Below are 16290 nucleotides of genomic sequence, written 5' to 3'. Positions count from 1 at the left end.
GTTTTTAGGTGGAAATGATTCACACAGTCCCAGTACTAATGAAATAATGCAGTCGGTTCACAAACGCCTGGTGGGAAGGCAGCCAAGCCGGGACGCTCACATTTCCATCAGCCTGCAGAAAGCAACAGCAACTGTAGAGACGGACAGAATGCGGCCTAGCAGTCTTGAGCACAAACATAGTTACATAGTCAGGTTGATAAAAGACACAAGTCCATCTGGCTCAACCAATAAAAAACAAAAAACAGTAAAGAAAACCCAACCATACAATCCCATATACACAATCCTATACCCGCAGTTGATCCAGAGGAAGGTGAAAAACCCGAGCAAAAGGGGGGGGGGGGGCGTGGCGACCGCACACTAAGATGGCCGCAGTCTGAGCGAGCTCCGCTCCGAGCCCAGGGATTACAGCAAATAATCGGAGACCCGCTGCAGCTACGAGGCACACAAGACAGTCCTCACGCATCGGAAACCTACCTGCCTCCTCCGCAATGAGTAGGAACCGCCAAGCCACGATCCAGGTGAAAAAATTGCCGGAATACTTTCCGGCGCTGCCCCACGCTGGTCTTCCCCAAAATGGCGGCGGGAGACTGCCTTCTCCACCTCACGCCGCTCCTCTGCTGTCCAGCAGCCCGCCACCGCCGGTCCAGGGCGATATGGATGTCTCTGTTAACGAGGCGCACAGCTCTCCCTCTACTTGCATAGACTCTGGGGCCAGTACTCCCTCTACACGGAGTCCACTGAAATCCAAGCCGCGAAGGGAGATCGACATCCGCAGAGATGTGATGGAGGCCGGGTCCCAGTCTAAGGTACTTTTCCCTGTCTATATCCAGCAAAACGACCCCATTGTACAGTTCCCGACCACAGGTCAGCTAATCTCAGACATGAAAGATATGATGATGTCTCTTAAAGCCTCACTGCACGCAGATCTCTTTACTGCTGTCCACCAATGTAAGGCTGACATACAAGACTTGGGTCAACGGGTGCATGTCACTGAAACTAAGCTGTCAGAAGTAGCTGTCTCATATAATGTGCTTGTAGACTCACATAACTCCCATAAAGATGACATCCTCATGATCAAGAACAAATTGGCTGACCTGTCACGCCGTAACAACATAAAGGTCAGAGGAGTCCCTGAGACTGTCACACCGCAACAACTACCCCATTATGTTCATTCACTTTTTAAAGACCTGGTTCCCTCCTTCACGGCGGCTGATTTGACGATAGACAGAGTCCACAGGATTCCTAAACCCTCTTTTCTGCCCCAGGAAGTACCAAGAGACGTTATCCTGAGAGTACACTTTTTCCAGGCTAAGGAACGTATTTTGGAGGCATTCAGACACAAAGATAATATTCCACCTCATGCCCAGTCCTTGCAGCTGCTACCGGACTATTCGAAACACACTTTACAGCAGAGGAGGGATATGTCCACCATTACCAAGGCCCTTAGGAACCACAGCGTACTCTATAAGTGGAAATATCCGGCAAAACTGAGTGTGACCAACCCATCTAAACACCACATTGGATCATGGCTTGAAGCTCCTAAAGGAATGGGGTATAGTCCCCCATGACCCACCAAATCCACCTCCTCCTGACAACCGCGCCCAAGCACCGGATCTCCGGCATCTCACGCCCGACTGGCAGGTAGCTCGGCCCAGGCGGACCAACAATAGATGGAAGAACCGCCACTGATGGGTCTCTCTTTCACTTATCCTGTGACATCTTTCCCTGGGCTCCCCTTCAGGTACATACCACCGTACCTACCCCCACTTGATTAGGTAGCTTGTGCTGCACGGACTCTCACAGGTCCACCTTTTTTACCTTTTGCCCCTTATTCCCTTTTGTTTTGTTTTTTATGTTTTCAACGTGCCTCTTTTTTATGGCACACTCTCAGGAATATCTTCGCACAGTCCTTACGAACAGTCATCGCTGCTCCACGGTTACTATGACTATTCTGCACTAACAAGTTCTTTGACCAGCCATGCTGACCCCCGTTGGCAGTCCCAGTCTCTATCTCTTATTCATCCTTCGGTTGCATCTGCTCCTGTTCATCACTCCCTATGGCTACTATTCCTTTGCTCATTTGATTGCCTATGTCTATCTCCTTAATGTCACTTAATGTGCGGGGTCTCAACCACCCCGCGAAGAGACGCTCGCTTTGGAAGGAGGCTCTGCAACGCTCAGTGGACATTGTAGCTGCATAGGAGACGCATTTCCACAGGGACAAAACTCCTCCTTGTACCCACAGCGAATTTCCCCACATCTTTTTAGCATCCAAGGTGGAGAAGAAGGGGGGAGTCCTTCTAGCTTTTAGTCGCAAACTGTCTTTTGAACTGGTGGACTCAATCATAGATCCCAATGGTCGGTATATTGTGCTAGTGTGTAAATTGAATAATGTTATGTTCACTGTGGTTAACGCATATGCCCTCAACTCGCACCAATCGAGAATTCTTACTCGCTTATTCAAACTGATCTCGAGGGTGCGAAAGGGTTCTGTCCTGGTTTGTGGGGACTTGAATACGACATTAGATTCCACGTTAGACTCATCGACCCCTGGCAGGCGGGCAGAGTTGTATAAAGTACTCGAAACCCATACTTGAGTAAAAGTACAAGTGCTCGATCAAAAAGTGACTTGAGTAGAAGTACTAAAGTATTCAACATTTTTTGTACTTAAGTATTGCAAGTAGTTTTTTTTTAAATTTTGCTACTCAAGTACTGAAAGTAAAAGTACCAGTAGTTTTGAAAAAAATTTCTACTCAAGTACTGAAAGTAAAAGTACAAGTACTGTGTTATGTAGTTATTAAAAAAAGAAGTCAAAAGTTTGAACATTGTTAGCTCAATCTCGTCAGGAGGCAATTGCAAGATGATTCACGACCCTTCAGTCCTAACTCCCCCTGTGTAGTGAATGTCCCCTCGCTGGCCAGGAGATGTACAGGCATTGAGCACTCAAGCTTTAATGGAAATACATCTGTTTTATTCCAGTTCGGTTCCCATATTTATGAGACATTTGAGCGGCAAAAACCAGTTTAAACGAGTGTACAATTCATGGGTCAGTTTAACAATAGAATATATCTATACTAAGACAATACATGAAAAGGCTTTTGTTTTCCCTATACACTTCTGTAAATGTAGGGTGTAATGTGTCTGAAAGTTCGTTTGTGGAAAGGGCCGTTCCGTCTCTTGCTCAGCTGTATGATGTGTTAATATGTAAGTGATTGTCAGTGTTCAGGTGTTTGTCTGTAATCCAGATGCGGAGCCTAACTTGTTAAGTGTCCAAGATGAATGAATGAAAGGTGTTTAGTATGTAAACACCTATCAATGTGTCTGTAGTCTATATGCAAAAATCCAACTGCCAAGTGTCAAGGATGTATGAATGAGGTGTGTTAGTATGACTCGTTAATGACATTGCAATAGCCCACATTCCATTTTCGAATGGGCACTAGCTGAAATATACCATGAACTTTAATATTTCATTAAAGCACATTGATACACTCTTTCAACCCAACCTTTGATCCCAACCTTATTCATAAGGGTGGGGTCACCTAGAGTCTGAAAATAGCACTATGTGCCCTCCTAGGATATATGTCCAACGATGAATCCCACATGATAAATTCTATCAAATCAAAAACAGACGTGTTCAATGGGGAGGGCCATAGCTTGCAAGAATCTATGGCCTGAAAATTTAAACTCCATATTATGGCAATAAAGTCACTACAAATAGACCATGGCAGCACATACCACCTGTTGACTATAGCATGTGAATCTTCAACATCTCCTAAAGCCTTTGCCAGGAAAGGGCAAAAATAAACCCCCCATTCAATGGGAGGAAAAAATTCCCTTTCGACCCCCGTATCATCAGAGCGGTCAGACTAAATCCCTGGCATCTACAACGTTAAACAATGTCCTTGGCAGTCTGTGGAAAGAAAATTCCAAATGATGAAAGTTCCTTGTCCTCCTCCTGGTAAATGCTCAGATGTAAGTCCACTCTAATTAAGCCACCAATCGGAAATTATCTGCGTTTTCCTCAGGCTCTCATCTTCTGGTCTGTCCCATCCCATCCGGTCTGGTCCTGGTCCACCTCTCGATGCTCGGTACAGTCTCCGGTCCGCAGTCGTGGGGTCCAGAGGTGGGGCTTCCTTCAGTCGCGATGCGTGGATCCAAACCGGGGAGTCGTCTGTCAATACCGCTGTTCTGGTCACTGCTTGAACTGTCACAGGAGGTCCGTAGGGTGGGTCTAGCGACTTCAGCTTATGGGGGGGCCTTCACCAGGACTCTGTCTCCAGGCTTGAATGGGTGGGTCGGTGCACCTGTTGGCAAAGGAAACGAGAGCGAAATATCACCATAATCACTGTTTAATTTTTCAATTAATTTTGCCACATATTCCTCTTGTATCTGCTGCAGATCTCCAGGTATGAGACAAGAACTTGGATAGCACAGAATACAAGTTTTACAAGAATGGCAGGAGTATAGTGCGGCACTGGGCTTCTGGTCTTACAGGCAGGCAGAAAAATAAATGCTAGTAAGAACCACTTGCAGCACTGGGGTTCAGGGCTTACAGGAAGGCAGGTAATTTTAAGACAGGAAGGATACCTAATGGCACTATCTGGGGACAACACAGCATGTCCACACATGCAACAATGGTGAGGGCCCTTGGAGGGGTTGAACTGCCTTGTATTCTCCAAAGGTGGAGATGGGTTAACTTGCAGTCCTCTTACTCACCCAAGCAGGCAGCTACCTAGAACTAAAGGCCAATAGACAACTGAGAATTCCTTGCATGGCTAAGATGCTGTGATCACTAGTAGGGAGTAAAATTCAAGCTTTCTTGTGTACATGGACACGCAGAGACACACAAAACAGCTAGAAGTGAGTACCCATGCAAACATAAATTTATAAGGGATTGCACAGTTGCCCAGTGACACCAAATAGGAAATTGAAACCAAACAGGTTTGAAAGAGCCTTGGAGACACAAGGCTTGACTTCAACGAACATTAATATGCAAAGCCTGGGGCAATGAGTCACCTTAGAATGAAAAGAGATGGCTTGGCTGGCCATGCAGCTAATTGAATTAACAACAGGAGGTTACCTTGTCTTAAAGTTTAAATCTTAGCAATACCCAGTAGCTTTAACCGCTTCCATACAGAGCAGTTAGACCCCCTTCCTGCCCAGACCAATTTTCAGCTTTCAGCACTCTCACACTTTGAATGACAATTGCTCAGTCATGCTACACTGTAACCAAACAAAATTTTTATCATTTTTTTCACACAAATAGAGCTTTCTTTTGGTGGTATTTGATCACAACTGGGGTTTTTTTTTTTTCGTGATATAAGCAAAAAAAGAGCAAAAATTTTGCAAAAAAAACACTTTTTTTTAGTTTCTATTATAAAATTTTGCAAAAAATTAATTTTTCTTCATACATTTGGGCCAAAATTTATACTGCTACATATCTCTGGTAAAATTAACCCAAATTAGTGTATATTATTTAAGGCCCGTACACACGTACCGATCGTCGGCATACAAACGTCGGTGGACGAAGGATCTGCCGATTGTACGCGTGTTAGTATGGTGCCTCCGACAGATGTCTGCGCACAATCCGCGGACAAAAGTCTTTCTTGCAAACATGAAAATATTTGTATGCCGACACCAGAACGGACGATTGTTCGCCTGTCAGTACACAATTCGGCCGACAGACCGCAGATTTGCAAGACTGGGCATGCTCAGAAAATAGAAAACACAGGGAAAGTTAACCATTACATGACATCACTTCTGCAGTCGGCGGACAAAATTCTTGTGCTGTCTTTGCACTTTTCAGCAGACACCGACATCCCGGGGAGAAAAGAGGAACATTTGTAAGCCGACCATCGGTACGTGTGTACGGGGCTTTAGTCTGTGTGAAAGTTATTGAGTCTAGAAGCTATGGTACCAATTACTGAAAATTGATCACACCAGATGTACTGATGGCCTATCTCCTTTCTTGAGGCCCTGAAATGTCAGGACAGTACAAATACCCCCCAAATGACCCCTTTTTGTAAAGTAGACAGTCCAAGGTATTTAGTAAGAGGCATGGTGAGTTTTTTGAAGTTATAATTTTTTCCCACAATTCTTGGGAAAATGAAGAAAACATTTTTTTTTCTTTTTTTTTCCCAAAACGTTGTCAATTTATAAGCTATTTCTAACACATAGCATGTACACAGCAAAAATGACACCCCAAAATTCATTCTGCTACTCCTTCTGAGTATGGTGATACCACATGTGTGAGACTTTTACACAGCCTGGCCACAAAAAGAGACTCCACGTCCAAGTAGCACCATAAGGCGTTTTAGGAGCATAAATACACATAAAACTTTCTTACTACCTATCACACTTTTCAAGGCCCTAGAGCAACAATACAATGGAAAAGTCCACAAAATTACCCCATTTTGGAAAGCAAACACTCCAATGTATATTCTATGAGGCATTATGGGTCCTTTGAACATGTCATTTTTTTCCACAAGTTTTTGGAAAATGTGGGAAAAAAATAAAAACTTTTTTTTTTACACAAAGTTGTCAATTTATAGGATATTCCTAACACATAGCATGTACATCGCAAAAATGACACCCCAAAATACATTCTGCCACTCCTCCTGAGTATGGCAATACCACATGTGTGAGACTTTTTCACAGCCTAGCCATATAGAGGGGCCTAAACATCCAAGGAGCATCATCATGCATCCTAGCCACTTGCCTAGGCCTATTTTTGACATTTGGTGTTTACAAGCTAAAATCAGTTGTTTTTGCTAGAAAACTACTTAGAACCCCAAAACATTATATATTTTTTTTAGCAGAGACCCTAGAGAATAAAATGGAGATTATTGCAATATTTTTTATCACACCGTATTTGCGCAGCGGTCTTCCAAACGCAATTTTTTGGGAAAAAAATCACTTTTTTAATTAAAAAATAAGAAACCAGTAAAGTTAGCCCAATTGTTTTCCATAATGTGAAAGATAATGTTACGCCGAGTAAATAGATACCCAACATGTCATGCTTCAAAATTGCGCACGCTCACAGAATGGTGACAAATTTTGGTACTTAAAAATCCCCATAGGTGACATTTTAAAAATTTCTACAGGTTGCTATCTTAGAGTTACAGAGGAGGTCTATGGCTCAAATTATTGCTCTTGCTCTAACGATCGCGACGATACCTCACATGTGTAGTTTGAACACTGTTTACATATGTGGGCGGGGTTTCCGTATGCGTTCGCTTCTGCGCGCGAGCTCGCGGGGACACGGCGCTTTAATTTTTTTTTTTTTTTACTATTTATTTTATTTATTATTTTTTATTTTTACACTGTTTTTTTTAAAAAAAAAAATTGATCATTTTTATTTCTATTGCAAGAAATGTAAACATTACTTGTAATAGAAAAAGGCACGACAGGACCTCTTTTTTGTGAGATCTGGGGTCAAAAAGTCCTCAGATCTCACAAGTACACTAAAAGATAGAAAAAATAAAAAAAAAAAAATTAAAAAAAAATTAAATAAAATGAAAAAAAAAAGGGACCTTTAAACTGGTTGCTAGGCAACGACGTTTGCCGTAGCTCCGGTCCTCCAAGACCATAGAGTCGAGTGAGGGCAAGCTTGCCCTCACTCGACATCCTGTCTGTGAGGATCTGGGACCGGATCGTTTTCCCCGCTGCCGGCGGGTCCGGTAAGCGGGGAAAAGGACCAGAATGCAGCGGGAGGGGGGGGGGCACCTCTTCCGCCACCCCGGAAGGGTGATCCCGCGGTGAATCTGCCGCTGGGACCACCCTTATCGGAAAGCCAACCGTCCACCGTTTAAAAAAATACCAGGGTTATGGCAGCTATCTGCTGCCATAACACCGGTATTTAGGTTTAAACGGACGACGTATGTTAACCTTTTTGGACTTAGACATGGTGGCTGTATGAAGGGTGACAGGTACTCGGGTACTTTGCTGGGCAGGTGACAGGTACTCTGGTACTGATGAGCAAGTGGCAGGTACTCGAGTACTCCGATAGGCAGGTGACAGGTACTCGGGTACTCTTATGGGCAGGTGACAGGTAGGTGATAGGTACTGATGAGTAGTACTGATACTGATAGGTGATACTGATACTGTACTGATGGGTACGGATGATCAGTACTGATACTAATAGGTGATAGGTACTGATGGGTACTGATGAGTACTGATGAGTAGTGATGGGTAATGATGAGCAGGTGGCAAGTACTCGGGTACTTCAGGTGTCAGGTACTCTGATGAGCAGGTGGAAGGTACTCGGGTACTCTGTTGGGTAGGTGACAGGTACTCGGGTACTCCGATGACGGGTACTCAAAGTACCAGAGTACCTGTCATCAGAGTACCAGAGTACCTGTCATCAGAGTACCCGAGTACCTGTCATCAGAGTACCCGAGTACCTGTCATCAGAGTACCCGAGTACCTGTCATCAGAGTACCCGAGTACCTGTCATCAGAGTACCCGAGTACCCATCATCAGAGTACCCGAGTACCTGTCATCAGAGTACCCGAGTACCTGTCACCAGCCCATCAGAGTACCTGTCATCAGAGTACCCGAGTACCTGTCATCAGAGTACCCGAGTACCCATCATCAGAGTACCCGAGTACCTGTCACCAGCCCATCAGAGTACCTGTCATCAGCCCATCAGAGTACCCGAGTACCTGTCATCTGAGTACCTGATGGGCTGGTGACAGGTACTCGGGTACTTTGATGGGCTAGTGACAGGTGCTCTTTATTGGGGGGGGGGCAATCAGTGTGGTTGGGGTGCACTATGATTGGTAACTAGCTGTTACCACACTCTCTTCCTCACACAGGATCAGTGTGTGAGGAGGAGAACACGGTGACAGCTAGTTACCGTGTTCTCTGATGACATTTGTGACCGGCTGTGATTGGACACAGCCGGTCACGTGGTAAAGAGCCAATTTCATTGGCTCTTTACCTAGATCGGGGATGGGCTCTGTCCGAGGGACGAGCCTCGTCCCCGATCGCCGCGCTGCGCGCCCCCGGGGGCGCGCATTAAGGAAGGAACGAGCGGCTCGCGCTGGAGCCGCTCATGTGATCGGCTGTGATTGACACAGCCGATCACGTGGTAAACAGCCAATTTCATTGGCTGTTTACCTTGATCGGGGTTGGGCTCAGTCCGAGGGACGAGCCTCACCCCCGATCGCCGCGCTGCGCGCCCCCGGGGGCGCGCAGTAGCGGGGAGATCCGGGCGCCGTCATATGATGTCGGCCCGGATCGAGAAAGGATTTGTGCCGACGTCATTTTACATGACGCGGTACGGAAGGGGTTAATAATTTGCAGTAACACTGACATATATTCATTGTAATTCTTAGCACACTATAGGTGTAATAATAGAGCAACAATTTATCCAATTCCATCCTATTCTTCCATCTCACAATATAATAAAAAAGTTTATGACAAGAGATGCTTAATTATCTAAGGCATAGAAACTCATTAATGCCAGAGCTCATTTATGTCAAATTAGAACACATCAAATATCTGACACCCAATAAATAAGAACTTTCTTACACCCATAATAATAAACCAGAAAAAAACAATTTGGAAACAATACTCCCATTGGTGAGTTGTCGTTGAAGGCTGTGATTGTCCTTCGTTCTGAAAGTCCTAAATCAAATTTATCTGAGAAATAAGCATCAAGAAAAAATTTAGTAACAAAACATTATACTTTCCTCCTAAAAATAAACCAACGGTTAGAGGAATTTAGCATACAGTAAGCGTGTCAAACATTTTCCTTCCTAACAGTGCACTTTTCTAATACCAAAAATTGTTGACGTCAAATTAATTATTACCACGTGGATTTCTATTTTTTTTTTTTTTTGCTATGGTATACCATAAATTTAAAGAAAAAATTATTGTTGTTCACCATGGTTAAAAAATGAGCAGCTCAAAAATAAACATTTGTAATTTCCCATTTGGCTACAAGAAATTATATGTCACCATTTTTCACCCATTTGGAACACTCTTCAAAAACAGTTTTTTTCTACAAAAGTGAAAATGATAGTTAATACACATCTTTATACATTCTTTTGTACTTTCCTCTTAAATTTTACTCGGCTCAGTCAATTGCCATGACAATACAGCTGTTTACACTCCCAAGCCTTGCAAATACCTGTGTCAAGGATGGGGGGGGGGGGGGGGGGGGTTGTGAAAGGCACCACATTTTTTGTTTTAAAAAGTCAGTGATAAAGATAAAAAGTCAGTGATAAAAACCTCAATGATAAAGTTCAAAATTGCTCACGATTTAAGGATAGAAATACAATTTTAGTCCTTAAGGTCACACTTTACACACCAAATATATTTTCTTGCTTCTAAAAGCTGCCATGACTAGAGTTGAGCGGACACCTGGATGTCCGTGTTCGGCGGGTTCGGCCGAACTTTAAAAAAAAGTCCGGGTCCGTGTCCCGGACTTTTGCCGAACTTTTCCCGGACACCGAACCCCATTGAAGTCAATGGGGACCCGAACTTTCAGGCACTAAAATGGCTCTAAAACACCAATGGAAAGGGCTAGAGTGCTGCAAATGGCAGCAAAACGTTGTTAAGAGCATGGCGAGTGCTCTGCAAACAAATGTGGATAGGGAAATAACTTAAAACAACAAAAAAAAAACAGAAAAATAAAACAATGTTCTTCATCTCTGAAGGACGAGGCCCATATGGAGTAGGAGGGAGGTTGAGGTGGTGGTGGATGTGGCGGTCTCATAGGCGTGCACACAGGGTGTGCCGGCTGTGCCTGGGCACACCCTTATCACCTAGGGCACATAGCATTATCGCTCTGTTTGCCAGTGAGGAGATGGGAAAGATCTCCCTCGGACCTGCTCTGCTCTATTTCTCGTAATGTATCGGGGCCATGTACATGTAGGCAAACACATGCATGTGTATTTCAACTTTGGGGTGCACACCCTAATGCAATAGGCTTCGCACACCTATGGGCGGTGTAGGTGGAAGCGGCGGTGGAGGAGGACCAGGGCCGGATTAAGAGCATCATGGGCTTGGTGCTGAGGATTCTGAAGGGCCTTAAGGGCCGTGCCTTGGCATGCACCCAGAGGAGGAAGGGTGCAGCCATGCATGCCTAATTCAACACGGGATGCTGTCTCTGAAGCCCATAAACACATCCATGCATCGGCAACTGTCCCTCCTTGTCCAGCCTTCGTGCTGTGTGGGGAGGTTCTGAGGGAGCTGCCTGGGGAAGCGAGCATAGAAGCCAGACTTCTGTGTTTACAAGTGACAGAAGAGCGGTAACAGTGAATATGGCTAACCCGGGGCCTATATAAAGGTAGGGGCCTGGAGCTGCAGCTCCAATAGCCCCTACGTTAATCTGGCCCTGAGGAGGACGAGGTAGCCAACACTGCTTCTTTTCACAAATTTTAAATGAGGGTACACCCCAAAAGAGTGAGAAAGAGCAAAAATGGAACAATGGCTGGGTAAGGTCGGTATCCATCGCTATTCTGCACAAGGTACGGAAAAGTCCCGTGGGATCCATGCCTGGTTCATTTTAATGAACGTGAGCTTGTCCACATTGTCTCTGGACAGGCAGCTGCGCTTGTCTGTGATAATGCCCCCAGCCGTGCTAAATACCCGTTCAGATAATACACTGGCTGCAGGGCACGCCAGCACCTCCAAGGCGTAAAGGGCAAGCTCAGGCCATGTGCCCAACTTGGAGATCCAGAAGTTGAAGGGGCAGACCCCTCATTCAGTACGTCTAGGCGTGTGCACACATACTGCTCCACCATGTTGGTGAAATGCTGCCTCCTGCTAAGACGTTCCATATGAGCTGCTGGTGCTGCTGTTTGTTGTGGCATGCTGACAAAGCTTTTCCACATTTCGGCCATGCTAACCCTGCCTTCTGAGGTGCTGGCGGTGCCCTGGTTGCGTTGGCGACCTCTTCCTCCTCCTCCTCCTCTGCCTTGTGCTTCCACTGTGGCCCCGCTGTCAGGTGGGAATGCCAGCAGCATCGCGTCTACCAGCGTGCGCTTGTACTCGCGCATCTTGTGATCGCGCTCCAGTGAGTGAATTAAGGACGGGACGTTGTCCTTGTAACGGGGATCCAGCAGCGTGGCCACCCAGTAATCAGCACAAGTTAGAATGTGGGCAACTCGGCGGTCATTGTGGAGACACTGCAGCATGTAATCGCTCATGTGTGCCAGGCTGCCCAGAGGCAACGAAAAGCTATCCTCTGTGGGAGGTGTATTGTCCGTGTCCTCTGTATCCCCCCAGCCACGCACCAGTGATGGCCATGAGCTGGCCTGGGTGCCACCCTGCTGTGAACATGCTTCCATCTCCTCCTCCAGCTACTCCTCCTCATCCTCCTCATCCTCCAGAACTGTGCCCCTGCTGGACAATTGTGTCCCTGGCGTTTGTGTGTGCAGGAACCCACCCTCGGAGCCCCTTGCGAATGACTGCCCTGAAAGCCTTGGAAATGTTACCTCTTCATCCTCCTCCTCCTCCGCCGCCTCCTCATCCTGTGCCACATCCTCTTCCATCATCGGCCGAATTGTTTTTTCAAGGAGGCATAGAAGTGGGATAGTTAAGCTGAGAACGGCGTCAACGGCACTGGCCATGTTGGTGGAGTGTAATGTTCTGGTACCTCTGGTACCCTTATTCCACTTTCCAATTCAGTGTATGCGTCCCACCATTCTCTTCTGGTAGGTGCGCATACACCTTTAAGACCGATGCTGTCATCACTGAGCGCCGCAGAGCGGCTATTTCAACCGCCGGCGTTCTCACTCACATGTTCGTTCAACCTGCCTTGAAGCTCATATGCTTACAAGCGTACCTCGCTGTCGGAACCTCGCTACTGATCCCTGTATCCCGCTACCGAATCACTCGCTCATACCGAACCTCTCTACTACTGCTTGCTATTAGTGATAAGTACCCCGCAGGGGAATCCTCCATAAACCTTCCTACTAAGCTTACACTATCTAGCTCTGCATATTAAGGACTGTTACTATCATCTGCACTATTATTTAGATTGCTAGCTCTTGAGCCTACTAACATCTATCCTTGCACTGGGTTAGTCTCTCCTGTATGTCATCTGCTATCCTACCACCTACTACCATACATGATTGCTAACCTATCTGCATCCTACCTGTTACCATCTATACTCTCATGAACATTTCTCTCAAGTGCTGTTCACCTATTGTCACTGTTCATACCTGTCTCTTTAGCTCATCACCACTATACTGCTATATACATCTATCACTCCAGGAACATCTTATTGAGTGTGTATATTTGTATGCTGAATCAGACAGACCACAGTGATGAGTCTTGGGAGTTGGAATTGGTATTTCAACGTATCTCTACATGACTGCTGAGTGGAGTTTTTCTGCAGCTGCAAATCCATCTTGTTTCAGAAAACGCAGGAGCGTTACATGGAGTGCTCAAAACAGTGCAACAAGGCACACAGGTCTCGCATGGAGGCCCAGTTAATGGTTGTGAAGTGGTGCTGTTCTGCAGAGCGACTCACGCGTGCGTGCTGCAGCTGAAACTCCACTATGGCCTGCTGCTGCTCGCACAGTCTTTGCAGCATGTGCAAGGTGGAGTTCCACCTTGTGGTCACGTCACATATGAGGCGGTGAGCGGGACGGCCGAAGTTACGCTGCAGCGCTGACAGGCGAGCAGCAGCAGGGTGAGAACGCCGAAAGTGCGCACAGACGGCCCACACTTTCTGCAGCAGCTCTGACATATCGGGGGAATTTTTTAAGAAACCTCTGCACCACCAAATTTAGCACATGCGCCAGGCAAGGGATGTGCGTCAAACCGGCTAGGCCCAGAGCTGCTATGAGATTTCCCTCGTTATCGCACACCACCAGGCCGGGCTTGATGCTAGTTGGCAGCAACCACTCATTTGTCTGCTGTTCCATGCTCCTCCACAACTCCTGCGCGGTGTGTGGTTTGTCCCCCAAACAGGCAAGTTTTAAAACTGCCTGCTGTCGTTTACCCCTGGCCGTGCTGAAGTTGGTGGTGAAGGTGTTACGCTGTCCGGATGAGGAGGCGGTAGAGGATGAGGAAGCGGAGTAGGAGGAGTTAGGAACAGGAGGCAAACTGAAGCGCCCTGCAATCCTCGGTGGTGGAAGGACATGCGCCAAATTGCTATCCGCCTCAGGCCCATCCGCCACTGCATTTACCCAGTGTGCCGTTAGGGAGATATAACGCCCCTGACCGTGCTTACTGGTCCACGTATCGGTAGTTAGGTGGACCTTGCCACAGATGGCGTTGCGCAGTGCACACCTGATTTTTTCCCCCACTTGGTTGTGCAGGGAAGGGATGGCTTGCCTGGAAAAGTAGTGGCGGCTGGGCACGACGTACTGTGGGACAGCCACCAACATAATGTTTTTAAAACTGTGCGTCTCCACCAGACGGGATGACAGCATTTCAAAGGCCAAGAATTTTGAAATGCTGGCATTCAGGGCCAGGGATCGCGGGTGGGTAGGGGGGTACTTCCTCTTCCTCTCAAGTGTTTGGGAGATGGAAAGCTGAACACTTCCACGGGACATTGTGGAGATGGTTGGTGACCCAGGTGGTGGTGTTGCTGACAGATCCTCTGTTTGCGGGGTGGCAGGTGCCGGTATCACTACAGATGTGGCTGGAGCGGCCGAGACTGCAGCAGAAGAGGAAGCAGGATGAGCCAGAGACGTTTCTTGGTTTTGAAGGTGTCTGCTCCACTGCAGCTCGTGCTTTGCACTTAGATGCCTGATCATGCAGGTTGTGCTCAGGTTGAGAAGGTTTATGCCTCACTTCAGGCTCTGATTGCACAGGGTGCAAACCACTCGTGTCCTGTCATCAGCACATTTTCTAAAGAACTTCCACGCTAGAGAACTCCTTTGAGCTGACTTTGGTGCGCTCGTTCCCTTGCTGCGTTGGGCAGTAGCGGGCGTAGTGTCTAGGGCATGGCCGCTCCGCTTCTGCACCCTGCTCCCTCTTCTGCTGTGCTGGTGGCTCTGTGCGACCACCGCCTCTTCCTCCAAACTACCCAGGTCACCTGCATGACGTTCATTCCATGTGGGGTTGAGGACCTCATCGTCCTCCACATCATCTTCCACCCAGTCTTCACCCCTGCCCTCCTTGTCGGTCTCCACAATGCTGAACGCCGCAGCAGTTGGCACCTGCATTTAGTCATCATCGGAGACGTGCTGCGATGGTCCTTGCATGTACTCATCTTGAGAAATAAGTGGTTGGGCATCGCTGCACTCAATCTCTTCCACTTCTGGGGCAGGGCTAGGTGGATGGCCCTGGGAAACCCTGCTGACAGAGTCCTCAAAAAGAACAAGAGACTGCTGTATGGCTTGGGGCTCAGACTGCTTGCCTGATTTGCAAGGGGGTGAGGTGAAAGACGGTTGGACATCGGCTGCAGGTGCCAACTCTGACCTTTCTGCAGTAGACTGGGTGGGAGACAATGTGAAGGAACTGGAGGCACTGTCAGCAGCAAACCAATCTACTATCGCCTCTCTGTGTTCTGGCCTCATCACTTCTAGAGACGTATGATGCCCTACCAAATACTGATGCAGGTTCTGTCTCCTACTAACACTTGAGGAAGGTGTTTCACTTGTGCGTGTAGCTGGCACAGATCGACCACGTCCTCTCCTTGCAACAGGAGCTCTACCAGCAGCACCACGACCCAGGCCACGGCCCCTATTTGACGGTCTCCTCATATTTCTGTAATTTAAGATCTTGCCCTAGAAAGGTGTTTATTGAATAGCGGAACAAAACAACAACGGTATCGCACGGGTGTATCTCACAATCAAATATGCAAACTATGCCGCAATTTAATGTTTTTTACCCCAAAAGGGTGTATATTGAATAGCGGAATAGGATAAAAAACGGTGTATCTCACACGTACAAACACAGACTAGGCCCCGATTAAAAATTTTTTGTACCCTAAAGGGAGGATGAGGAAGAGGAGTAGGAGGAGTTGGGAACAGGAGGCAAACTGAAGCGCCCTGCAATCCTTGGCGGGGAAAGGAGATGCGCCAAACAAATTTAAAAGGTGTATCTCACACGTACCGATACAGACTATGCCGTAATTTAATTTTTTTACACTCCAAAAGGGTGTATATTGAATAGCGGAATAGGAAAAAATTTATAATACGGTGTATCTCACACGTACAAACACAGACTAGGCCCCGATTACAATTTTTGGTAACCTGAAGGCAGGATGAGGAAGAGGAGTAGGAGGAGTTGGGAACAGGAGGCAAACTGAAGCGCCCTGCAATCCTCGGCGGTAGAAGGAGATGCGCCAAACAAATTTAAAAAGGTGTATCTCACATGTGC

Source organism: Pelophylax lessonae (genome assembly GCF_965119305.1).
Source record: "Pelophylax lessonae genome assembly, chromosome: 9".
NCBI lineage: Eukaryota > Metazoa > Chordata > Amphibia > Anura > Ranidae > Pelophylax > Pelophylax lessonae.
The sequence above is the reverse complement of the archived record's forward strand: the minus strand, read 5'-3'. Positions refer to the sequence as shown.